We start from the raw sequence: 25,276 nt of genomic DNA on the forward strand, positions 1-25,276 counted from the left end.
AATTTAGAAGAGACAGAGGCGGTGTAGTGGTACGACACCGACAACTGGAAGGAGATAAAGCAGGCCTCATACGGCCCGACGGTGTTCACTTAATGGATATTGGACTGGACATATTCCTGTCAGGACTCCAGGACGGAGTGGAACAAGCGTTAAGAGTGATGGGTGGGGGTCAGAGTCCTGCATACGAGTACGCAGGATCCTCCGTGGCCTGGAAATAGAAAGGACCTGTTGGAGAGTTACACTTGTTGGCCAAGTTGCCGGAGTGGAGACCCAGGGCATGCTGCAACAAGCTGAATTATTTTAGAAATAAAATGTCTTTCTAATGGAATGAGTATAAAGAGTTAATAAAGCTGTGACCGATCCTCACCCATCCAGTTGTAAGAGTTACATTATTGTATTGTCAAGGAAAGGGGGGCGGTAGGGGGGCTGAGCGTCTGGGTTTGGTTGGGGGTCCCCACAGTCTGCCTAGGCTAGATGCATTTAAAAATTCTTATTAGATACACAGGCGGTGCAGCTTGCTTCGCAGCTGGGCTACTACGCCCAAAGTATTGCCTAGGCTAGATGCAGTTAAAAATTCTACGCTGACTAGCAGACACTGAAGATTTGGAGCAGACCTCTGAGTAAACAGCTCTTCAGACTCAATCATCTGTGTTACCCCAAGCCATAGTGTATGTAGTTTCTTACAGCTAAAAGGGGGGGGGGAGCGACCCAACCCACCTGGAATTGACGATGCCAACGTCACGTAAGACACAGCAAGGGGACTCCAAAAAGAGTTTCCATTTTTTCCCAAAATTGTGGCACAGACACCACTTAACCCTAGAACGCATACCTGGGGCCTCGCAGTGCCGCCCTGTTAATTGTTTTCTATTTTCTGCAAGATTACTTTAGTTAGAATTTTGAAACTCTAGGTATTCTTCATGTATATAGTTGTTTGTCATTTGAGTTTGAGTTATTCAATGTTATTTGCACACGGGCCTAAAAGGCCCCAGGTATATGAAAGTGTAGATTTTTATGGTCATGCGTTCTAGGGTTAAGTGGCATCAATTGCCCCACAGTTGCTTAAAACGGTTGGTGAGGTGATATTACCAAATCCTCAAGCTTTTAGCCTCCCAAGGATAACACAGGATTAGAAAAGTCCTTGCGAATCCATGATTTGTTCATCTTTATGAACGTGAGTCTGTCTACATTCTCAGTGGACAGCCGCGTGCGCTTATCTGTCAGCACACCATCAGCAGCGCTGAACACACGTTCAGAGAGAACACTGGCTGCAGGGCATGACAAGATCTCCAAGGCGTGAGTGGCGAGCTCCGGCCATTTTTCCAGATTGGAATACCAAAATGAGCAAGGGTCCAGTGACACAGTCATGGCTTCGATGTTCACTTGGAGATACTCCTGCACCATCCTCTCTAGGCATTGACTATGTGTCAGACTTCTTGTCTCCTGTGGCCTTGCAAAGGATGGTCTAAAAAAGTGGTGAAACGATTTCACAAAATTGCTGTTGATTCACTTCGTGCACCACTGGTGTTTTGTGGAAAAGCACATGTAAGATTCTGCAACAGCGTCTGCAGATACTCCTGCATGCGTCAATCCCTTTTTATGGCAGGAATTATTTCGGCAAATTTACTTTTGTACCGGGGATCTAAGAGTGTGGCAACCCAGTAGTCGAGATTACTTTGAATTCTGCAATCTGAGGGTCATGTTGCAGGTAGTGCAGCAAGAAGGCACTCATGTGTCTTGCGCATCCAGGAGGACCAAGTCCTTGTTGTGTTGGTAGCGAGGTAAGAATCATGCTTCTTTCCTCTGCCCTCTCCCCCCAACCTCGCACAACAGAAATGTGATCAAGGTCTCCCTCATCTGATGAGTCTTCCATGCCCATCGCCAGTTCATCCTCCACTTCTTCCTCGGCTCCTGCACCTTCCTCAACAGTTTGGCTGCTACCATGCGCCCTGTTTAATCCCTCTCCCCCACCCTCCCATGCCTGCCTCCTTGGTGCTGCCAACCGTCTGGACCTTGGAGATGTTATCCCTTCCGCATACGACTCCTCCTCTACTTCCTCCACCTCCTCTAGTCCGACCACCTGACTCTGAATTCTGTTTAATGTGTGCTCCAGCATGTAAATCACCGGAATAGTCATGCTGATAATGGCATCGTCGTCAGCACTAAACATCTTCGTCGCCATTTCAAAACTGTGCAGAAAGGTGTGTGGCGCCCCTGAGGGTGCAGTCACCACAGAGTTACTGCATCTCACCCAGAGGTGTGGTATCTCACCCTCAGGTAAGGAAGGCGTATGGCTCGGGACCCTAACACCTGCATCCAACACATACCCGCAGTGGGGTTAGGGCGAGATTGCTCCTAAGGGAGAGCACAGTCCCAGGTCCCTAGCTGGTGGGAGGATCCTATGTAGTGGGTGCTTAGGGGAGCAGCTTAGGGGAGCACATGACAGGGAGAGTATAAATAGGAAGCCATCTTAGAAAGAGCAAGCCAGTCAGAGGAGGAAAAGTGACAGGAGCAGAGGCTCGGCATGAGCTCTGCTCCGGAGGCGGGCCTAGCCTGGGAACCCAGGACTGAAGGAGAGAAGAGAGGAGTGGGAGCAGGAAGGCTCCAGGAACCGAAGGGACCCTAGGGCTACGGGCCGTGCAGAAGGCCACCTGTACTCCCGCTGCTACCAGGAGGTAGAGGGGTCAGGCCAGATAAGGGGAACCGGTCCCTCAACTAGAGGAGAAACAGCAAGGCTCAACTAGAAACCGGAGGCTGCAGCATTTCATGTACTGCAGGCAAAAGTCCACACCAGTCTCACTAAGAAGGTAGCCACATAGGACCCAGGGGACGGAACACAAGTCGCCCGCCAAGGCCCGAGGATACCGGATAGAAGTGTCACTGGGTGTGAGGTGCAGGGAGAAGGCCAGAGAAAGGACACACAGAAGGGGGTCCTGCTAAGTACTCCGGAGCTATCTGGGGGTGGACTGAGCCCCTCACTGAGTATGCACAGCACGACGGGTGAGATAGCTCTGGTACCTGTAATCTGGACTGCAACAACTGTGAGTAAAGATCTTGGGACTGCATCACACGGACTCTGTGTTCATTACTGACTCCCTGCACTACAACCACCATCATCCACCCACACTGCCCTGAAGCTACACTCTTCCTGTGGTGAGTAATAATACCATTGCAGCAAAACCACCAGCTTCAGAGGACTGTTCCGCAGCGGCGGCCCCTTTGGCCGCACTCCACAGGTGGCGTAGTCGGACATTATAAAATCCATATATACAAATTACCGTTGGATTGACCGCCCTGGGTCACGGACCGGGTCACCGCAACAGTGACTACAACCCCCAGCGTCTACCGGCCCGGCTCCGGGTACCCCATGGCCCAGGGGGCACGTCAACTTCATAGGTCCCTGATCTGAGACCACTCCTGCTGTGTGATTTGCCCCACCTCTGGATCTCGTTGGCCCAGGCTATACGTCAGAAACTATTGCATCAGGGCTTGTCGGTGCTGCCACAGTCGCTGCAACATGTGCAGAGTTGAAATCCACCATGTCTGCACATCGCATTTCAGCCGGTGAACTGGCAGGCCCAACGACTTCTGTAGAGATGTAAGTCGTTGAGCTGCGGGATGCGAACGGCGGAAGTGAGCACACAGCGACCGTGCCCTCTGCAGAAGGCCATCTAGTCCGGGATAGTGGGCTAAAAATTTATGGACAACCAGGTTCAACACGTGAGCCATACAAGGCACGTGTGTAACATTGCCCCGGCGAAGGGCCGCACCCAGGTTTGCAGCATTGTCGCACACGGCCTTCCCTGGTTGCAGGTCCAGTGGAGACAACCATTCATGAAACTAGGTCTCCAGAGCTGACCACAAGTCCTCAGCTGTGTGACTCACATTTCCCAGACATTTCAAAGTAAACACTGATGCCGTTGAGCCCTGCTGCCAGCATAGTAAGGAGGTGCTCAGTTAGAAAGCAGGTGGCATTACCAGACAGGCTTTGGGTGCAGGTGGAGGACCGAGAGGAGGTTGAGGAGGCAGAAGCAGTGGAGGAACTTCTAGATAAAGAGGATTGACGTACAACTCGCAGGGACGGCAAGACTTGGACAGCAGCCCCTTGTCCTGCTGTCACCATAGTTACCCAGTGCCCTGTCAGCGACATGTAACGCCCCTGTCCATGCCTACTCGTCCAAGTGTCTGTGGTGAAATGCACCCTGTCAGACACAGAGTTTCTCAAAGAAGCGGTGATGTTGTGTGCGACATGCTGGTGGAGCGCAGGCACACCTTTCTTTGAGAAGTAGTGCCGACTGGGCATCTGGTACTGGGGCACTGCGACGGACATAAGGTCTCAAAAATCCACTGTGTCCTCCAGGCGGAAAGGCAGCATTTCTGTAGCCAACAGCTTGCAGATGGTGAAATTCAACCTCTTAGCTTTCTCATGGCTAGGAGGAAATGGTCTTTTACTTGTCCACATCTGAGGGACCGAGGGCTGACTGTTGTGCTTAGACGGTGTTGAGTAGGGTGTCCCTGGCAAACTGCCAGTCTGTGAGGAAGATGCAGGCGGACATGTTAGGTTGCCTTGATCCAAAGGTGGTGCTCTCGATGTCAGAGAGCTCTCAACACCAGCAGGTGTTTCCACTTCCCAATGAACTGACGACCTGCCAATCACACTGGCTGTTGCAGGTAAAGAGGTGGCAGGTCTGCGTCCAAAAACATGTGTGACTGCTGTCCCCCCAGTCACAGAGGATGAAGAGGCCGCGGATGCACAAGATGGGGCAGACGGTGGTTGGCCCAGCCTGCTAGGCCGCATTGTAGCACAGTGAGCTTCCCACTGCAACTTATGCTTCATATCCATGTGACGGTACATGCATGAAGTACTCAAACTATGGATTTTTTGGCCTCTACTTAGCTTTTGGTGAGAAATATTACAGATAACACGAGTTGGGTCATCCTTATCGATCTGAATAAATGCCCAGGCTATGCAAGGCTTAGAGCCCATGCGACCTGAAGAGCCACTACGACTTGTGGTCAGAGGCGGAGTTGTGTTTGAGGATGCAGTTGTTGACGTGCTTCCAGTACTCCGTCTCTGTCCAGGAAGGCGCAACCTAACCTCGTCGTCAATAGCATCTGTGACGCCCCGCTGCGCTTGGTATCACAGATCCTAGAAGAGTGTATTGATGGAATCCTCCACAAGAGGCCCCCATAAACATTCACACATCTCCACCTTCCACCTCAGACCAGCAGAGGGAGCCTGTTAGGGATATAAATAGGGAAGGTGGAGCTAGGCAGTTCAGTTCCTCTGAAGAGTTCCTGCAGTAGAGAAGCCTAAGAGAGGTCAGTCTGCAGTGGAGCTCAGTCTAGTCTAGAGAACTCAGTTAATAGTTCAGCAGTGGAGCACGAGGCTCCTGCTAGCTAGATTCAGGGAGCCCAGATAGAGCTTAAGGTGTGCCGGCGTCATAAGATCGGTGAAGCGCGGCAATCTGCCGTTAGTGTGTATAGCCTATTGAGGGCCCGAGTAGGCCGAAGGCGAGTGGCGAGTTAGTACATAAGGGGCAGAGGAGCTTAACCAGCTCACCCCGAAGCATTTACCGGACACCGGATCCGAGCTTACCGGGATCTCTATGACCCAGTAAGGCATAACCGGAATCCCTGGAGAACTACAAGTCCCAGGATCGCTAAAGTGCTGATACGTAACAGAGCCAGGAGATGCTTAGGCCCCACATACTGGGAGCGTGAACTTCAAGAGAAGGCCCTACCACAAGGTCAGCCAGCGCAGGACAGAGACAAAGTTAGGCCTAGCTCCAGGCAGGTCAGAAACTTACTGCGCAGAGGCAAGAAACAGGAGGCCCTACACCCGCTCATTGGGGAGGATCCTGATATGCACCCTTCACCCTACAGTGCTCCAGGATGTGCCTGAATTTCCTCCAGTAAAAGGTACTGAAGTGACTACCGTGTCCGTTTGCGTTCTTGCTCTGACCCAGCTGGGTCTCGCCTGTCCTGCATTCCCCCTGCATACGCTGCCCTGAGACCTAGCTCCACCTGTGGGGAGCTATACCATCGAGCTGCCTTATCACGGGCCTCAGTGGACTGCTGCAGCGCTGGTGCTTCTCACCAGATACCACAGGTGGTGTCACAAACTCTTATAAAATTAACAATTATCCACCCTTTTAAAGAGTGACCCCAGGGTACGGGCCAGGGAGCCGACCACCGCGACATCCCAAAGGCCAGGCAAAGGCCCGGGTGACCTCATCGACTGGCTGACTGTGGGTTGACAGTAAGTGGGATCTCCAACCTTGTCATCATCACCCTGTGTGTTATCACACCCGTCGTCCTCAAAGCCAACCTCTTCCTGCCCTGACCGAAAAGTCAAGTTGTCGCTCCAATCAGGTATTTGAGTCTCATCATCGTCTTCATCATTGTCTCCACCAACAGGAGTTACAGTTTGGGAACGAGGGTCTACATTATGCTCAGAGCCTTCTTCATCTGGTCCTGGATCCGACTTATAAAGATTCTGGGCATCAGTGCAGATCATTTCCTCGTCTGGATTAACAGAAGCTCTGGAGCAGACCTCCGTTTCCCAGGCTATAGTATGAGTAAACAGCTGTGCAGACTCAACCATCTGTGTTACCCCATACTCAGACGGGCAGCTGGAGACTTGGGAGCTGTGAGGAAGCAAGTGCGATTGGGGTGACACCTCTGAGGACTGGAGTATTTGTGATGTTGAAGTTGAGGTGGAGGAGAGCCCACTTGAAGGAGCACTTGATATCCGCTGAAGCACCTGCTGTTTTTGTGCCTCATCTGGAATTTGTAGCGATGGGCGTGTCCGTAACAAAGGGATCGTATCACATTGTCCACGAAAAGAAGTCGACATGTTAGTTTGGCTGGAAGATGGTCTTTCTTCTGCAGATGTTACCCCCCCCCCACCGCGGGGGGCTCGACCCACCAGCGGACAGGCACCAGTATTAGGAGAGGGGGGCTGGCCGTCAGGGTCCACCGCGGCTCTGGCACAAACCCGGCGACACGGAGGTGGCACGGGCAGGAACGGACTGGCCGTGTCGGCTTCTCACTTTTTGGATTTTAGAAGGGCATGACATGCCTATATCTGTGTCTCCCCCTCCTTTTACTCCTCCACCTCTTTTCTTTTCGCATGACTATATGTACTTGTCACTTTTCCATGTGTTAGTTATGTCTTCTGAGCAGTTTGTCAGCTTTTGGACACCTTTGATGGTGTTTTCTATGTGTTTCTATGTGTTTTTGTTTGCCTGCCATTGGTTTTAACGGTGTTCGAAGGTGTTTGACGAACAGTTCGACGAACAGTTCGGCGAACACACGGGTGTTCGACGAACCGAACCGAACTCGAACACTACGGGGGTGGCTCAACACTACTGGTGAATGCATTTGCCTTGGTTGAAAGCAATGCAAAAGTGCAAAAACGCATCAAAAACGCTACGTATGAGCATAGCCCAAGGTGTGGAGGAGTATTTTTGATTTTGCTTATTAATTTTGCCTAATATACAAGTCATTACCCTGGAAAGGATGTTCCTTAACATATTTCCCAGGAAAATCCATTATGGTTTCGTTTTTGTATGTTTTATTGTGAGTCCGTAAAAGTGGCGTAATACTCTGACCACCTTGTTGACAGCAGTGATCTGGGAGTCAGAAATGCTTCCAGGGGTCTTCCCCATGCTGTTCCCATGTCATTTGAGCACTGTTCCCATCGATTTGGGCAATTTTTAGGCTCTCTGCAGATCGCCGGGGGGTGCCACCTGAAAAATGCTCGAGTTTCCCATAGACTTACATTGGGCTCGTTGCTCGGGTCGAGCACCCGAGTATTCCAATTTGCTCGACCCGAGCTACGAGTACCCGAGCATTTTAGTGCTCGCTCATCACTATTCATCACTCAATGGATGCCATTCACAGGATAGATCAAGCAGATTTTGTGGATATGCTGTAAACATCCTAGAAGGGAATGATACCCTTAATAGGAGTTTGGGGGAGTGATGAAAAATATTCCCAAACTGGAGAAGGGTCTTCGTGACACTATTGGTCCTTTTCCAAAGTACATAAGAATTTGGGAATATTTCCTTAGAATCCTCATGTATTGGCCTGATGAAGACCCTTAACAAAGAGAAAATTCTTGGAGGACCTGACACGTCCATGCATCACATATACAGACTATTGAGTTCAATGGGAACATTGTAACGTTTAAGTTAAGAGACTTTGTGGATAATTTTTAATTTCCCCTGTGAGGGCACTGCAGAGAAGCTGAAAACTAGCTGCTAGGTTCCCCCACTTATTGGAGGTACTAGGAGAGGGGAGCCCTATGAGCTGTCCATTGTCACGTAACCCATCTAACATCTGATTGATGCCCTTTATTAAAAGCATCCACTTTCCATAGCACTTCCAAATTTAGCTATGGCACCATCAAAATAGCAATCGTGGCCCATTCTGGCCATTTCTTCCAACATACGACTCATTGGCCAGTCTAATCCTGATACACATATTATTTTTGTAGAATGTGTCTTATTGACCTTCCCATCCTCCATGTATAGAGAGACTCATAAATGTTATAGCTCCTCTGTCTCCGCTCATCATTCTTCTCACTAAACTCAATTATCGAGAGGATTCATTGACTCCCCAATGGTTGCACGCGATCCCTCTGCTTTGCTGAGTATGTAACAAGCTTTTATTTTCATTTCTTTTGGCACAAATCATTTTAAGGGCTTGTTTGTTCTCTAATAAACCATTACTTGCTTCGTTAATGGTCTTATCGGAGGCAAAAATAAAATTCATTAGCAAACGCATGGTACAGACGGAAGCTTGATGAGATGTGTCATTAGGATAATAATCTGCAGATGTCTGGAGAAGTGGATGATTTCTGCACTACCATAAGGCTATGTGCACCTGGAGTTTTTGGAGGAGCAGAATCTCTCCAAATCTCGCTGCAAATCTCAAAACTCATCAAAAACTTTGTGTTTCTGCTCTGAAAACTCAGAAAGAGGCTTTTCTACTATTGAAGGTAGGTTATGATGCTGGACACTCTAGAGCTGATCTAACCTTTAGAAATTCACATTAGCCAGCGTTGAGAAAGTTCATCAAAAATTTGATTTATACCGAATGAATTTGCCAGAAATTACAATGCCAAAGAAGTTGCGTGTAACACTCTGAGGTCTCCTAGGACTGTATGCCTAGTGCTTTAACAGAATTAATAATGTCAAAGTGTCCATAAAATATAAGTGGATTAAAAAAACAGCCTGTTTACTAACACAGCGCACTGAGAATTTTCATGTTTTGTAAAATTAAAAAACTGTCCAAAAATTATCCCCCTTAATTGGTTGTGATCAAGTAGATGGATCTGTGACTGCCTGTAAGTCCAGGAAAATTGCTAACATTTTCTGTGCAGGTAAATACTAAGATTTCTTATCTAGGCCTGTGGTCCATGCCAAACATGGTTGACCATGCATTTTATAAGCGGCACACAAAGGATCCTGGACTTGAGGTGGAACATCTGTTTTTGGGTCACTTGTCCATTCTGCTTACTTTGCATGTCGATTAGATGGCAAGAAACGTAGCGTTTCTCTATGTTCACACATGTTGTGTTTTACAGCGTTTTAGCTGCAGATTTTTATGCAAATTTCAGCTGCGTTTTGCAGTACCAGCAAAGTCTATGAGAAACGGGAATTTTCTCTTCACACGTCATGTTTTTTTTTTTTGCTGCATATTTTGTGCCTTGGTTGTGTTTTTGGAAAATAGAGCATGTCACTTCTTTCAAAAAACGCATCAAAAATGCACCAAAATTTGCATCATCATTTTTGATGGGAAAATAGAATGTGGTTCTTTTTTTTCACAAAACTTTATGGATATGCATGAATAGAGACAGAAGACAATGAAAAAAAACTCACAAAAAATGCATCAAAAACGCAGCAAAACCTGCACTTTGGACGCAGCTGATTTCCTGCCAGAGATCAGTTTTGTTGCAGATTTGTGACGTAAAAAAACTCAACATGTGTGAACATAACCTAAGGGTTTGATTGCTGGTTTAATTAAACTCGCCAAGACTCCAATCATATGCACTTGTGACAAATAATAAGACTTTGACAGTCTTTTATGTTTCCGGTCCTGCTCAGGAGTCTACCAAGGGAATCTACACCAGTCTATGCACCAAAAACCCTTATTTTATCAAAACATTGAGGATTTGTTTCTCAAAAAATATTCCGACGAGATCTTTATTTTTGCAAAATTAATGAGCATAATGGTAAGGAAAAAATGTATCTTTTAATCAATTTATTTATTTTTTTTGCCTTTGCTGCCGAGCTGTGTGCAGAAGCATAATCTGGAGAATTGATAGGGGATAAATAGTTTTTATTGAAATTAATTTCTTACATAAAATGTGTAATTTAAATGTATCAGGACAGATGACTGCTCCGCCATATCACATACAGTATATCATTATCACCTCTCATATCTTTCTTTCCCTATCATTTGAATCTCTGTGTTATCCCAGACTACTACTCTCATCTTCTTCACTTCTGTAGTTTTACAACATATTACTTTCTGAAGTATTTGTCCAATGTTTCAAAGCCTCTTCTCTACATCTCCTTTGCTGAGCTATGAACTCTGACATCCTCACACTTTCTTGAAAACTAGGAGCTGCATTCCCTGCCTCTGCTTTTATATGGGCTATGATCGTCCTTCCTGATTGGCTATGCTATAGCATGTGATAACTTCAAGGCATTATAGGTATGTCCATGCATTGTCTCTGAGGGCATGTCAGTGTGGCACCCCAGGGGTCTGGTCTCCACAGTAATAGCAATGTTATGTCTGAGAGCAGGTGGGAGGTCTCTTGGTCAGGAATCCTATGCATGCCACACCTCCTGCCCAGTCCTGGGAGGGGAAGAACTTCCCCTATATAAAGCTGGGGCTGAGGCAGGGTTAGAAGAGAAGAGTAGAGAGAAGAAGAGTAGAGTAGAGAGAAGAAGAGGAGCAGCTTAGGAAAGAAAGATCAGGAGCTCAGTGGGAGCAGTGCTAAAAGGAATCAGGGGCTGGCAGCTGAAGAGCTCGCCCTGATTGAAGAGTTACCACCGGACCCGGAGTCCGAGGCTGTGGGGATTAACCCAGACCCAGCAGCAGAAACCGACCGGCAGGGGATTTCAGGTCCTCTGGCCAAGAAACCCGAAGGCACGGTCACACGCGTGGGACCAGCACCGCCGTCGTGGAGCGGAAGCCACTAGAAGGCCCCGAGTCACCGGCCATACGGGTGAGCACCACACGGTACACTCAGGGACGTGGGCTACCTTTACCCGCCTCTAGCAAGGAAGCCAGAAGAGTACAATTAGTTGGGGAGGCCTACAACTCCGCCTGGCCAAGGGGGATCCCATCTGCTCAAGGACTGACCAGGCCCCGACCGCTAGCCAGTACTCCGGGAGGGTCTATCTTTGTCACCAGTAAAGACCCTGAACTACACCGCATCGTCTCTGAGTGGTTCCTACTACCCCCATCATCCACGTCGGCTGCCCTGAGGCCATACCCCTCCCGTTGGGGGTTAGACCATCCACGCTGCACCATCCTTCCACCGGCCTCAGCGGTCTGCCCTGCAGCGGCAGCTCCATAGCTGCATTCAACGGGTGGCATAGTCGTCCTACATCTACTGCTAATATACTGCCACTCAGCTTGACTCCCTGGGCACGGACCGGGTCACCGCCACGAGACTACTACCCCTATCAGATCCGGCTCCGGGTAGGCTCCCGCGTGCGCAACGCTACTCAGCACAGGCCCAGGGGCGCGTCAGCTTTTGGCGTAGTCGGCAGGATTCCGTGCCCGCAACCACCGGGTACTGCGTGCCTGAAAAAGAGACTTTTAAACTTACCTGTGGCGAAGATTCCCGCCATCCGGCGCCATCTTCAGCCTTCTTCCCGCCATCGGTGAAGATTCCCGCCATCCGGCGCCATTTTCAGCCTTCTTCCCGCCTTCCGTGGAGTTTTCCCACCGTTGGACGCCATCTTGAAGACGCCGCGCGGGAAGAAGATGGGCGTGGACTCCAAAAGCGCGCGAGAACTGAAGCCCCGCCTCACGTCCAGACGTCGCGTAAGGTCCTGGAAGGAGCCCAGCAGACGCTGACGTCACAGGAGCGCGACGGAAGGTCCTCAACCCTGACGATCCACTGCGGAGCCGCGGCCTACGGAAGAGGATCATCGCAAGGTAGGCCACGGTCCACTAGGGGGGAGGAAGATGTCGGATACGGAGGAGAGCTTCACTGCCTCAACCCCCGCCAGCGCCAGCGCTGCAGCAGTCATGCCTTTTACCATGCCCTATATCCCGGGAGCAGCCTGGCTACCCCAATACTCAGGGGAGTCACATACCCTGAATGACTTTAGAGAAAAGCTAGATAGCCTCTTTCAGGTGTACCCCCTCACAGAAGAGCAAAAAGTGAGCATCCTGGTGGCCCAACTAACCGGGGCAGCCCAAAGGGAGGTAAAGTCCTGGCCACCTGGGAGGAGGACTGTCGTGGGGATACTAACCCGGCTGAGGGACACCTTTGATACCCGCACCTCAGCCGAGATTAAGCTTAAATTCTATGGGTGCAAGCAGCGAGCACATGAGAGTATAAGGGACTATGCACTAAACCTACAAGAGGCCCTGAGAGCCATTAAGCAGACCGACCCCGACAGCGTGGGAAACGAGGACAGGCTGTTGACCGAACAATTTATAGAGGGACTATATTGCAATGTCCACCGAACCCAGTTGCGGGCCATAGCCTTACAGGATCCTCATCTGGACTTTGCACAGTTCAAGGACAGAGCCATCCGGGTGCTCCGAGAACCGGCACCGGGTGGCGTTGTGACCCACAGGCGCCCAGCTATCACTTACCACCAGGAGGCGGCGCCCTTGTCGGCAGGGCCTGTGGGGGCTGATGCGCAGGCTTTGAACAATGACCCGGCTCCAGACCTGCACCATCAGGTCCAAGAGCTAGCTAAAAGCGTTGCTGCGCTAACCCGAACTGTGCAGTCTTTACAGGTTTCCACTCCAGGGAAGATCCAGCTGGCATCCGGACCGGAGGATATCCCGTGGCGTCGACCAAGGAGGACCCCACCGGCCAGAGGAAGACCCAGCGACCGATACAACGAGGACGGACAACCCATCTGCCGCCGCTGCAATCAACCCGGACATATGGCAAGGTACTGTCCTTTAAACTGGTACAACCTGGGGTAGAGGGCCAACCCCCAGGAAAAAGATCACCAGGCCCATCGAGCTGGCGCGACAAATATGTGGGAGGACGTCCAGTCTTGCCTGTGGTACTGGATGGCATTCCTATGAGTGCCCTACTGGACACCGGGTCACAGGTCACCACCATCCCGTACGTGCTCTTCAAGCAGTACTGGAATGACTCGGATATAACCCGCTACCCTGACGACGACTTGAGTATCATTGCCAGCAATGGTCAACCCGTGCCGCAGATCGGATTTAAAGAGATGACCATTAAAATCGGTAGAGTCGAACTGGCAGCACAGGGACTGATCATTGTGGACATTGACAAGCGCGAGAGTCACCCAAAGATAACTCTAGGAACTAATGTGATTGAAAATTGTCTTGCAGAGGTGATTTTCATTTTACAGCAGGTTGCCAAGAACGCCAGCTCCGGCCAGCAGCGAGTGCTCCAGAAAGAGATCCGGGCACTGATGCGACGGCAACAAGTGGAACTCTCCGGCGGTGAGATTGGTAGCATAAGAATGTGTGACCCTTTCCCTATTGCCATACCCCCGAAAAGTGAAATGATGATTTGGTGCCGGGCAGCTATTGGTCTGAGAGGTAGAGATTACCAGGCCATGGTAGAGCCAGTCTACTCAGACAGTAGGCCCACCATTTTGACAGCCCGGGGGGTAGTTGATGTACGCCATGGGAGGGTACCCGTTCGCATAATAAATATTGGGAAAAGGGAAGTATACCTGCCCCGGTATGCTACGCTAGCCAAATTATATACTATCAACCAAAATTCTATACAGTCTGTGGAACCCTTGCCTCCATCTCATCCGGAGGAAGGTAACGGCTCTGAGAAAATAATGGAGGATTGGTGTCAGCAACTACATTTGGGTACTGACTCCACTCCCTCCCACCAGAAACAGGGAGTCTACCGGGTGGTTCAAGAGTACGAGAGAGTGTTTAGTAAACACCCGTTAGACTTCGGGCGAGTCAAGGGGGTAGAACACCACATCCCCACGGGAGACCATCCTCCCATAAAAGAGAGGTATCGGCCCGTACCCCCTGCACACTACCAACACGCCAAGGGGATGCTTAGAGACATGAAGGAGGCTGGGGTAATCAGGGATAGCTGTAGCCCCTGGGCAGCTCCACTAGTCTTGGTCAAAAAGAAAGACAACACCATGAGAATGTGTGTAGATTACCGGAAAATTAACCGTATCACACACAAAGATGCGTACCCCTTACCAAGAATAGAGGAGTCTTTGGCTGCTTTAAAATCTGCTAAATTCTTCTCCACCTTGGATCTCACTAGCGGGTACTGGCAGGTTCCTGTAGCAGAGGCGGATCGGGAAAAGACCGCATTCACCACCCCGATGGGACTTAGCGAGTTTACCTGCATGCCGTTTGGACTCTGCAACGCGCCAGGAACCTTCCAGCGATTGATGGAGTGCTGTCTGGGACACCGGAACTTTGAGACGGTCCTGTTATACCTGGACGATGTCATCGTCTACTCCAAGACCTACGAGGACCACCTGAAGCACCTGGCGGAAGTGTTTGAAGCTCTGGCAAGTTACGGCCTAAAGGGGAAACCTTCCAAGTGTCACCTCCTGAAGCCAAAGGTGCAGTACCTGGGACACGTGGTGAGTGCTGACGGAGTGGCTCCCGACCCTGATAAGATCACCGAAATTAAGGAATGGCCAAGCCCCTCCAGCGTAAAGGAAGTGAGGCAGTTGGTAGGCTACTACCGAAGGTTCATTCCCGGTTTCACCAAAAAGGCAGCTCCTATGCAGGACCTCCTGATAGGCCAGTCCAGGAAGGCCAAGAACCAGAAGCCGCCCTTCAGATGGGAGAAGTTGGAAGAAGAGTCCTTCCGCCAGCTGAAGATGGCCCTCACGGGGGATGAAATCCTGGTGTACCCTGATTATAGCCAGCCCTTTATCCTCTACACCGACGCCAGTAACATCGGGCTAGGAGCCGTACTATCCCAGATCCAGCAGGGGAAAGAACGGGTAATTGCTTACGCCAGCCGAAAACTGCGACCCATCGAAAGAAACCCTGAGAATTACAGCTCATTTAAGCTAGAGTTCCTGGCAGTGGTGTGGGCAGTCACCGAACGCTTTAAGCACTACCTCGCTTCTTCCCGGTTCACCGTGTACACGGATAACAATCCGTTGACACACCTGGACACTGCAAGACTCGGTGCCCTAGAGCAGAGATGGATGGCCCGCTTGTCCAACTATGAGTTTACAATCAAATACCGGGCAGGACGCTCCAATACCAACGCGGACGCCCTGTCCAGGATGCCGAACCTACCAGACGTAGGGGAAGATTCAGAGGAACTGGAAGAAGTTGAACTCCCCGCGTTCCACCGTCATGGGACTATCCAGTATTCCCACCGTGTAAGAAGTAAGCAAACCGCTACGTTCAACCCCTTACCTTATTACAACTGGGTGGAGACGCAAGACAGTGACCCTGCCGTCCGTCTCGTAAAGGAGATGCTGACTCGGCCAGATGCACGCCTTGACCCAGACGCTCCAGAGGAAGCCAAGCAACTGTGGGCTGAGAAGAGTCGACTGTTCCTTTATAAGGGAAAGTTGTGCCGCAGAATGGTTAACTCCCGGACGCATGAACTAATCTGGCAAGTAGTGGTGCCAAGAAGAGACGCAGCTAAGGTGATGGAGGCATACCACGACGGAGCTGGGCATTTCGGATGGAAGAAGCTGGAGTTCCTGCTGCGCGGGCGGTTCCATTGGGTAGGCATGAGGGGAACCATCGAGAGGTGGTGCAGAGACTGTGGCCCATGCAACCTAAGAAGGAGGGACCGTGCCAGCCAGAAGACTCCCCTGCGGTCCATCATCACCAGACAGCCGTTGGAACTGGTAGCCTTGGATCATGTAAAACTGACCCCAAGCAGAAGTGGCTACGTCTACGCGTTAACCATCGTGGATCACTACTCCCGGTTCTTGGTTGTCATCCCCGTCAAGGACTTAACGGCTCACACAGCAGCTAGAGCCTTCCAGCAGCACTTCTGCCGTCCGCATGGATACCCGGAGCAGGTGCTGACGGACCAGGGGCCTGCCTTTGAAGCGGAAGTCTTCCAGGAGTTCTGCACCCTGTATGGCTGCCGGAAGATTAGAACAACACCCTATCACCCGCAAACTAATGGACTTTGTGAGAAAATGAACCAGGTGGTGATAGATCTCCTGAAAACATTGCCCCTGGAGGAACGCAGTCTGTGGCCTGAGAAGCTGCCCGACCTGGTGGACCTATACAACCACATCCCTGTAGGTTCCACCAACTGTACCCCGGCTTACCTAATGAGGGCAAGACCTGGTAAGCTTCCTGTTGATCTGGAAATGGGAGTCCTGACACCCGAGGACACTTCACCAGAAGCCAACTGGGACACAGAGAGGCAGCAGCAATACCGAAAAGTACAGGAGAGCGTGGAGCGTAGTCTCTGTCAAGCTAGGGAAAGACAAGAGAAAACTTACAACCAGTATGCTCCCTCTGTTCCCCTGGTGCCTGGAGAGCAGGTCTTGAAGAGGAAAAGATGGCTCCACAAGTTGGACGACCAGTGGGAGAAGGACCCGTACACCGTACTGCCCTCAAGCCACGACAACCCGAAGATCTGTACAATCAGTAAAGACGGAGGGGAAACCACAGCCATTGTATCCCGGGATCACCTAAAGAAGTGTCCCGAACAGCTACGGAACCCTGAAGAGGAACAAGAGGACCCTCGACCCGTAGAGGAAAGGGAAGATATGGTTAGTACTGTGCTCGAGACTTCCCTCGGTCTTGGACTCAAGTCAATGGTGCTGTTGTGGTACCCGTCCTCACGTTCCTCCAACCAGCATCCCAAGTGCCTACGGAGACGCAGGTAGAACTGGAAGAACAGCCGGTCCAGGAGGCAGAAGACCCCACACAAGCAGACCAGGAGAATCAACCCTCTGCTTATAGTGAGCCTGCCATACCCCTAGTGAGCCAAAGAGTCCGTAGACGGCTGCCCAGTTTACCCTTGACAGCCCCTATACCCTGTAGCTCAGGACCAATCAACCAGCTCCGTAGGTCCACTAGGGTCACTAGAGGCCAGCTGCCCATACGGTGGAGGATCTAAATGTTCAAGCTATTTTACTAATGTTTACCTGTTTATTGTTGGTTGTGTATAATTATGTGTTTCTAGTTATTTATAGGAGTCTTTGGTGGATTTACCGGGAATCCTTTGTGCATATAGTTGGAGCGTAACCCAGGACGGACTGAAAGACTGTTAAGGACTCGGGGCAGGACAGACCCCTACCTGGTTACGTCTCCCTGTGTTGGTGAAATGGACACCCTTGTTTTCCTCAAAAGTTACACCCGGTTGCGGACACGCCGTGACCACCTTTTGTGTTGTCTCTATTGGAATGTTATTGTTTGCACCTTGTTATGTTTACAAAAGTATGTTTAGTCCCGGAGTACTAACTTTCACTAGGGGGGAATCTGGCACCCCAGGGGTCTGGTCTCCACAGTAATAGCAATGTTATGTCTGAGAGCAGGTGGGAGGTCTCTTGGTCAGGAATCCTATGCATGCCACACCTCCTGCCCAGTCCTGGGAGGGGAAGAACTTCCCCTATATAAAGCTGGGGCTGAGGCAGGGTTAGAAGAGAAGAGTAGAGAGAAGAAGAGTAGAGTAGAGAGAAGAAGAGGAGCAGCTTAGGAAAGAAAGATCAGGAGCTCAGTGGGAGCAGTGCTAAAAGGAATCAGGGGCTGGCAGCTGAAGAGCTCGCCCTGATTGAAGAGTTACCACCGGACCCGGAGTCCGAGGCTGTGGGGATTAACCCAGATCCAGCAGCAGAAACCGACCGGCAGGGGATTTCAGCTCCTCTGGCCAAGAAACCCGAAGGCACGGTCACACGCGTGGGACCAGCACCGCCGTCGTGGAGCGGAAGCCACTAGAAGGCCCCGAGTCACCGGCCATACGGGTGAGCATCACACGGTACACTCAGGGACGTGGGCTACCTTTACCCGCCTCTAGCAAGGAAGCCAGAAGAGTACAATTAGTTGGGGAGGTCTACAACTCCGCCTGGCCAAGGGGGATCCCATCTGCTCAAGGACTGACCAGGCCCCGACCGCTAGCCAGTACTCCGGGAGGGTCTATCTTTGTCACCAGTAAAGACCCTGAACTACACCGACACCGCATCGTCTCTGAGTGGTTCCTACTACCCCCATCATCCACGTCGGCTGCCCTGAGGCCATACCCCTCCCGTTGGGGGTTAGACCATCCACGCTGCACCATCCTTCCACCGGCCTCAGCGGTCTGCCCTGCAGCGGCAGCTCCATAGCTGCATTCAACGGGTGGCGTAGTCGTCCTACATCTACTGCTAATATACTGCCACTCAGCTTGACTCCCTGGGCACGGACCGGGTCACCGCCACGAGACTACTACCCCTATCAGATCCGGCTCCGGGTAGGCTCCCGCGTGCGCAACGCTACTCAGCACAGGCCCAGGGGCGCGTCATCAGCCTTCTGTGACTGATGCAATCTTCTGCAAGACGTTAATGGCGGTGGGGCCTATTTTTGCTGATTCATACAAATTGAATTGCAAATTATTCAAAAAACAGCCTAAAATTTGAGTAAAATTTGATTTTGTATCTATTCATCAATGCTGGACACCATCCATGTGCCTTGTCTTGTTACCCAAAGTCATGGAGTCGTAACTGGTAACACTTTGTTATTAATATCTCGACCTGGATATAGATAATATACAGAATAGGACATATGTGCGGTACCTGCCAATTCTGCACACAGTTATGTGTAGACATCAGTAGCAATGTCAGCTTCATTGGATCTGTAAAATATTCATAAAAGCTGGATTGTGCTGATCATTTTGGTGCAGTTGGAGTTGTCCGCCTTTGGGAGCATTCTTTTTCTTACTTAAATGCATGCATTTTTGGCTGACAATCATTTTTGTAATTGTTTTTCATTAAACAAATTTGCTCCATTGTTGGCTGCAGAATGGGTTAACTGAGAATCAATCAGTGAGCTCATTCTGACAATCAAATGGGAGAGTTTGGTCTCTTTCTGAGCTACTCTCAGTTGATTTATGACCGCAGACCACATCAAAGTTGAATGTGCGCAGACACAAAGAGACTGTAGAAGAAAAACAATACAAATTCTTTAATGAGACCCAATTGAATAAAAAAACATTTTTGCTTCATATACATGCATTGAAGTAAAATATATTTTAAAAAAATATTGTCTCCAGAGGTGTAGAACATTTTAATTGAGAATTTTCTTGGCTAGTTAGGCTCCTGGACCACTTACTCCCTTCATGCCTACAAGTAAACGAAAACCAGAGTACTGATCTGCTCTTAAAAGTGTGTAACTTAAAATCCGTTAGACTTTAGTGTCGAGTCTGAGGGATGCCCCTTGTTCTCGCTGTTAAAACTGTCAAGGAGGTAAAGACTTTGCTGCGGTAGGATCTTAACTAAAGTCCCAAATTGATGCAGGTAGTGATGATGGAGCAATGGTGGAGCCAAGGTCATCACAAGGATTTTTGAATGGATGGTAAGAAAGCTGTAATATACAGTGTCATGGACCTTCCCTTCCTAAAATGTTAAAGTTCCTCTGACTCCATTCATTCCTATTCTTGCTAAACTTAATTTTTTATAAGGATTCATTGACTCTCCCGTGGCTGCGTTTGACCATCTTGGTCAGGATGTATCTAATAATGGAGCCAGGAGTTGGGTAACAAGCAGCTAGCAAACAAATCAAAGGTAGGTGCATCGTAAGGATCCAGTCCGAGGTCCTGATTGGTGATGATTAGTAATAGCGACACATTGGACAGGGAGGCAGGAAAGGGATCTACTTCAATAAGCCGGCGACATGGTGCAGCTGAAGTCTCAGTTCTCTGTCTTGAATTTGGTTGACATCCAGGATGTTCTTTGCCAGAACAGTAACTCTGGAGGTCCGCTTTTTTATCAGTGCATTTACTAGTGTCCAAGTCCAAGTTTTTAATAATGGAAGACACATTTTCATGTCTCAAAAAGTCACAACATTTGGACCTTTTGTCTCCAATCCCCCCCCCCCCCAAAAAATAGTGAGTGGGCTTATCTAAAGTGAGCGCGGTCAACCACATGTTGCTACAAAATTACTATAATACAAGAAAGAAAAAGCGTTAATCGTTACTGAAATCTATGAGCTGACGAATGTCTCATTTTCTGGCACACAGAAACTCCATAAGATCACCCAAGTTTATAAAAGGGTTGTCGTAGACTGAGATATTGATAACCTATTCTAAGGATAGACCATTCATTTCAGATCACTCTGGGTGTCAGGATCCATTCACTTCAATGGGAACTGAGCTGCGGTATCCAAGAATGGTCACTCACAGAGTACGGAGCTCCATTGCTGTATACCTATTAATTCCAACGGCAGCAGGAATCCGCTGATCAGTGCTGGACCGCCACTAATCTGATATTGATGACTTATCCTAAGGACAGGTCATCGATATTTCTATCTTGGACAACCCCTGTAAGAACTTTGCACCTTTTCATATCCTTCAATTTATCCCAGCAAACTTTTCCTTTTTAGACTGGTTAATAAAATAACAGTCTTGAGAAATTCTCCCCTCTTCTATTTTTTGGACTCCTTAACTATCCAATGGATATCCTTCAACTTACCCCAGCAAATTTTTCTTTCAAAACTGATATATAAAGCAACATTCTTGAGAAATTATCCCCTTTTCTTGCTTTTTTCTTATCCAACGGTCCCACTCCCTCCATATTACTGACCAGTGAAAATAAGAGAGATTGTATCGTGGCTTCTCATACATCTACTCTGGAACTCACTAAGTCATTCTCAACTTTCTTTACCGTGTTTTAATTTTTGGATGATTTTTTTTTTTAGATTATTTGCCACAATTCGGACAACGCTCCTCTTCGGCTGCAGGCAGCACTTTCATTGCACTGTGGTTCCACATTCTTCCATTTTTGACAATAATTCTTGGGCCAATATGACAATATGACTTTGTCTTCGAGCTGTGAAGGTCCTTTGGTGCAGATGATATCATTACATGTGTCGTGTTTATTGATGCATCCTTCTTCGGAGATCTTCTGTGTATTCCTTCCACCTCCACTAAATCTGTGCTTCATCTGTTATTATTTGCCCACTGACACCTCTCGGCATATACAATCTGGGATGAAATTTTGATCTCCCAGACATTTATTCTTGTTTTTCCCTTGACTGCATCTATCTTGAATGTCTTTACATCTTGTAATATTCACCTTTGTCTCTTTTCACGAGTAACTTGACCTTTTCAATTCATTTCTTTTCAATTTTGCAACAGTTTCATGATAAATACATTGACTTTTGTTTAATTCCACCCTCTGAAGATAAACAGATGGTTACTCACCTGTCCTGGCTCCAGCACCGGGCTTTGCAGCCCTCATTCTACAGCTATTGCTTACCTCTTCTTTTGTGTGCTTTTGGTGCTATGACTTCTGGCATGCACCTATGATGCTTGGCCATTTTTAGGCCGAGTCAGGTGATGACACACCCCATGAGTATTCAGGTAATTAGGCATCTTTGCCACTACCTCACTGGTGAGCTTTGCTATTGTGATCACCTCGCTGATTTACCCAGCTCTATTGTATTGCTGTGCTCAGCTGCTTTTGTTGTCGGTGATCTCAGTCATACTCAGCCCTGTTGTTCCAAAGTACCTATTTGCATACTCTGCTCTGCTGTACCCTGGTGTATGTTGACTTCTTCAAGGCTGTTGTTCCAAAGTGCCTATTTGCATACTCGGTTCTGCTGTTACCAGGTGTCTTCATTCATATACTCAGGTCGAATGTTCCTAAGTGCCTATTTGCATACACAGCTCTGCAGTTCCCTGTTATCCGTTTGCATACTCGGCTCTGCTGATCCGGGTGCCTATTTGCATACTTGGCTCTGTTGTTCCCAGGTGCCAGTTTGCATACTCGGTTCGGATGTTACCGGGTGTCTATTTTCATACTCGGGTCTGCTGTTACAAAGTGCTTATTTGCATACTCGACTCTGCTGTTCCTGGGTGTTTTTCTTTGCATACTGAGCACTGCTGGACCCTGGTGCCTGTTTGCTTATTTGGCTCTGCTGTGCCCAGTTGCCTATTTGCATACTCGGCTCTGCTGTTCCAAGCTTTCGATGTAGAAATAAGAGACACGGGATAACCCATTTAAAACCAGGACCCATATGGATCTATTGAATATGCTATGTATTAAAAAAAAAATGTTAGATGCATAAAACCAAAACTACACTATGCGGATAAGTCATTCTAATAATTTGATTCAAGTTTGTCAATTTTTTGTTTTTTTCACAATTTTTAACTCCATTATTTGACATTGCTTTTCTGCCACCATGCAATGTATTTAAATCCAAAAAAAACATCAAAAAAATGTGATTCATTTCCCTCCATGAGCATTTCTCCGGATTGCAGCAATAAGTTTCCTCCGTCATCCACATAATGGTTAATCGCGACGCTTTCTCACAGGTGTTTAATATTGTCTTGGCTGCAAATAAATGTCAAGGTAATTCTGCGCAGTAATGTGTAATGCGCTTATCTGTGCATGTCCGGACAGTGTGTGTTTGTTGTAAGGAGTCAAGGTGGTAATAAAATGGGAAATAATTACAGAAGTCGACCCAGATGTGCGCCGCAACCGCACTCACTAAAACCGCCGCTACTGACATTTCAGGCACCTGGGTCCCAGATTTCATGTTTGGAAAGTTCTGAACTTGAAGGAGGGCAACTAATCCATTTCTGGAAAAATGTCACATATTCATGATATAAAGAAGAAAATAATCAGTAAACAGTAAACAAGTGCATCTCTTATAGGAGCAAGTGGAACATGAGTAAGCGCAGGGGATACTTGTGCTCCGCTCTAAACCCACAGTGACATCCACCACAAGTCTGATGTGTCGCACTCACATTTGGATTTGGGTCTAATTTCACTGCAGATTTTAATCCTCCTCATATTGGGGGCTAAAACCTGTTCTAAAAATCTGCAACAAAAATTGACATTCTGCGGATTTGAACCCATTTTCATCAAAGCCAATTTATTTTTTTTTCTTTTTCGTTTTCTTCCTTCCTTTCTTCCAGGAGTCATAACATTTTTATTTTTTCCGTCAACAAAGTCGTACGAAGGCTCATTTTTTGCAGGTTGAGTTGTCGTTTTGAACGACACCATCCATTTTATCATATAATGTACTGAAAAATGGTAAAATAAATACAAAGTGGGGGTGAAAAAGCAAAATCAAAAACACGATTTCGCCATTAATTTTTGCTTTCGGTTTTTAAGGCGTTAAAGGAGCAGTTTAAACTGATTTTTCAGATCAGAACAATTGCGGTGATATCAAATTTACATATATTTTTTTAAATATTCTTCTTGTTTGAAAAAATTCGGAACTTTGTAAAATAAAATTGGTTTGTGTTGCCATTTTCACCATAAAAACTTTTTTTTTATTTTTCCTATGATGGAGCTTTGTGAAGGTTATTGCACAGTGGGATGTAGTTTTTATTTGTAGCAATTTTGGATATATGCCTTGTTATGATCACTATTATATATTTAATATTTTGTGGGTAGGTATTAATAAAAAACAGCAATTCTGAAATTTATATTTATTATCTTTACAGTTATTTAATATTATAATTCAATAGCGCAGACTTTTACAGACGCAATGATGCCAAATATATTTATTTTTTTAATTTCTTTATTTTCAGATTTGATAAAGAGGGTTATTTAACCCCTTCGCAACCTTGGGTTTTGTCATTTTTGCTTTTTCGTTTTTTGTTCCCCTTGTTCCCAGAGCCATAGCGTCTTTATTTTTTGGACAATATGGCCGTGTGAGGGCTTATTTTTTGCGGGACAAGTTGTACTTTTCAACGCCATTACTAGTTTTACCATATAGTGTAAAACGGGAAAAAAATTCCAAGTGCGGTAAAATTGCAAAAAAAGTGCAATACCACAGTTGTTTTTTATTTATTTTTTTTTACCACATTCACTGCATGCTAAAACTGACCTGCCCTTCTTATTCTCCAGGTCATTACGAGTTCGTAGACCTCAAACATGTATAGGTTATTTTATATTTAAGTGGTGAAAAAAATTCCAAAATTTGGTAAAAAAAACTAAAAAAAAATAGCGCTATTTTCCAAGACCCGTAGCGTCTCCATTTTTCGTGATCTGGGGCTGGGTGAGGGCTTATTTTTTGCGCGCCGGGCTGATGTTTTTATTGATAACATTTTGGGGTAGATCCGATGTTTTGATCGCCTGTTATTGCATTTTATTGCAATTTTGCGGCGACCAAAAAACGTAATTCTGGCGTTTAGAATTTTTTTCTCGTTACACCATTTACCGATCGGATTAATTCTTTTTTTATATTGATAGATGGGGTGATTCTGAACGTGGTGATTCCAAATATGTGTATGTGGGTTTTTTTTTTATATTTTATTTTGAATGGGGCGAAAGGGGGGTGATTTAAACTTTTATATTTTTTTTATATTTTTAAAAACATTTTTTTTCACTTTTTGCTTGGTTCTATAGTCTCCATAGGAGACTAGAAGCAGCAGTTGTCTGATCATCTCTGCTACATAAAGGTGATCAGCAGATCCCCTGCATATAGCAGAAATGGTCCTGTGCTATGAGCGCCGACCACTAGGTGGCGCTCATAGCGACGAGATCATGACAACCACAGGCGTCTGCTGCAGACCCTGGGTTGTCATGCACGCCCATTGGCGACCCGCGATCACGTGACGGGGTCGCCGGTGGGCGGGGCTTATGACGCGCAACCCGGAAGCGCGCGTTAAATGCCGCTGTCGGAGATTGACAGCGGCATTTAACATGTTAACAGCCGCGAGTGGATCGCGATTCCACCCCCGGCTGTTGCGGGCACATGTCAGCTGTAAGAATCAGCTGACATGTGCTCGGTTCAGTGAGGGCTCAGCGCAGCAGCCCTCACTGAACCGGGGGTACGCAAATGTGCGTACTAATACGGCATGGGTTGTAAAGGGGTTAAACTTTATTTGTAAAATATTTTTTATTAGACTTAAAAAAACAAAACAATTATTGTTAACACATATATATAAATA

This window comes from Phyllobates terribilis, unplaced genomic scaffold, assembly GCF_046119375.1.
Source record: "Phyllobates terribilis strain yellow unplaced genomic scaffold, ASM4611937v1 Scaffold_5__5_contigs__length_657084704, whole genome shotgun sequence".
In the NCBI taxonomy this organism is placed as follows: Eukaryota; Metazoa; Chordata; class Amphibia; order Anura; family Dendrobatidae; genus Phyllobates; species Phyllobates terribilis.